The sequence below is a fragment of the Penaeus monodon genome, chromosome 17 (assembly GCF_015228065.2).
Source record: "Penaeus monodon isolate SGIC_2016 chromosome 17, NSTDA_Pmon_1, whole genome shotgun sequence".
Taxonomy (NCBI): Eukaryota; Metazoa; Arthropoda; class Malacostraca; order Decapoda; family Penaeidae; genus Penaeus; species Penaeus monodon.
Genome location: NC_051402.1, coordinates 16,959,112 through 16,961,611, shown reverse-complemented (window position 1 = coordinate 16,961,611; position 2,500 = coordinate 16,959,112). Strand labels below are relative to the sequence as shown.

General features: G+C 42.0%; 1 protein-coding gene across 2 annotated transcripts in view; it reads right to left on the bottom strand.

The window, feature by feature from the left end:
• Nucleotides 1-2,500, bottom strand: part of LOC119583570 — a 25,121-nt gene that overhangs the window by 21,671 nt on the left and 950 nt on the right. The window contains exon 2 of one of the 2 annotated variants that reach the window (XM_037932122.1): nt 1,590-1,686. The exons of the other annotated variant lie outside the window; for it this stretch is intronic. The gene's annotated coding sequence lies outside the window, so the exon portion shown is untranslated. The remainder of the gene's footprint in view (nt 1-1,589; nt 1,687-2,500) is intronic. 2 annotated transcript variants of the gene reach the window in all.

The following is a 2,500-nucleotide window of genomic DNA, read 5'->3' as shown; positions in this document are numbered from 1 at the left end:
CTTGGGCAGACGGAACGCGTCCAGGTGCGACTCCGTGGACAGTCGCTCCTCTGGCCAGCGTTCTACTCCCGGGACTTGAGTTTCCCGGACGACGTGCTCCCTCGCGTAAGGAGGGCCAGAGCAAGGCCAAAAGCGGGGACCCACGTTCCTCCATAGCGCTTGCTCTGCCTTCCGACGCCTGTCCTCTTCGCGGTTCCTGCGACGCTGCTCTTCCGCCAGCTGCCTCTGTAGCTCACGTTCCCGGTAGTACAGGGCCAGCTGCTCGCGTCTGATCCTCTCCTGCTCCTGTATGTAGTGATAAAAGGCCATGCCTTCAAGGCCTAACAGCTCACCTTCCTTCACGTAGTCCCTCATGGTGCCGTTTTCCAGACCGTCTGATCCTGGCAAGGTCGCCAATGTCAGGGTTCGACTTATAAAAAGATATAAGAATCAGAACGGTCAAGGTCAACGGAAAAACACCAGAGGAAACATACAGAAAGGTTTACTGTTACCGGCACTATACATACACTATACATACAAAATATGTACAAACAGGAGCGTGGGAGTGAGAGAGGATCCAGCGGAGCAGGTGAGGTCACATGGCGGAAGGGAGCACACAAGTCAGAAGTCACGGGACAACTACTGAATTTTTGACTGGTGCTCCTTTTATGGGCCGCGCCGATGTTTACAAGGGAATCCTCGTCCCCCCACACGGGCAGAAGGCCAATCACGGGTGACCTGGGACCGCCCACTTTGACCGAGTAAACATCGCGGAAGGTCCGGTGTATGTTCGGGAAGGCGACCAATCACAGGCAAGCTACTGCCGCCCCGCGAGCTCCAGAGAACCTCGTCAGAAGGACAGCAGTGCCCAAGATGAACTTGACATATATATATATATATATATATATATATATAATATATATATATATATATATATATATATATATATATAATATATATATATATATATAATATATATATATATATATATATATATATATATATATATATATTTAAAAACACACACACATATATTGCTTGTGCGTGCATTCTTGTGCATAACATTATACTATGTCCATATTTTCCCATCACTGACTCAGTTAAAAGAGGGGGGGGGTGGTCAGCAAATAAAAGACAACCCCTGAACTCAATCACGTTCGCCCGCCTTCTTCGTGCAGTTTTTCGTCATCCCTCCAGCAAACGGGAACTGAACAAGTGACGCAACATCGTGCACATGCATCTGATTTTCTTCATGTTTCAGCTCCTGAGCGAACAGCCACTACTCCGACAGGGTGCAAATGTTAGGGAAAAATGGCGGGGCGGAAGTGTTTTTGTCCCCTCCGCGATCTCTTTTTTTTTTAAGGGAGTCAAACACGAGAAATTATAGCATCTGATCGCTCAGCTGTATTGTAGATATATTGAGGATAACTGGGTTGTAACTGTTGACGTACCAGAATCATGTGGCACTTTTGAAGACGTGACATTATCATATGACACTTTTGACGACGTGACAGTATTATATGGCGCTGTTGACACTAAGCCTACACAGTTCCCATGGCACTTTACTTACAATACTCATTCTCACCCGGTACACTAGGGTAGTCACTCACCTATGTGTGCATAGGGAAACTCCTCTTGCAGCCTGTTGGTAACAGACGGTCCTACAGTCACTGTGTCTATGGGATGACTAACAAAGTACTTTCTTATCTGTAGGAAAAGGCGTTGTGGTGTAACTACCTTGGAATTTCCACGCGTTGCAAAACCCACTTCTTATGAATGCTTATGTGTATTATGACCTAGCTGTCTAGCACATTTATTTGTTTTACCTATCAACCATCCCATAAATACTTGCGTCACAAAATGGCATTAATGCGATATAAACAGGAATTTAATAAATCTATTATGATGGAATCGACACTTGTAATTATTTATTTTTTCAGTTTCTTCCTGGATGACTTATGCAAGCACTATATCAGGAAAAATCCTCGATTAACAAGGCCTCGCTCTTATCTCCGAGCAATCATGTTACAACTATGTGTGGATCAATTACAAATTATTTTCTGCCCCATGCTTTTTATTTGAAAGAATCAAACCAGATAAATATTTGCAACTGATCGCACTATACACATCCTTTCCTGATTGTGTTCGGTGATTGTGTTCAGTAAATCACAGACACTTTTGTTCTTTTTTTTAACTAGCATAACTCCAGTCCATTCGATATAATTTATTTTGACATAAAGTCACTTTTATACAATGTGATATGACATATAATAATAACCACAATAATAATAATAATAATAATAATAATAATAATAATAATAACAATTCCGTTACCATAGCTCTCTTTCACATTCCATTGAGATAAGAGTTTTATGAAAGAAAACGAAAACAGAGGGATGACTTACATTATAACTAAAGTGTGGACGAATTTACATAGAAATTCATTTTCATGTCTTGAATATCTCCTCTTCAACCAAGCCAAACAAGAAAAGATGTGTATCATTACTGACTTGTCTATTCT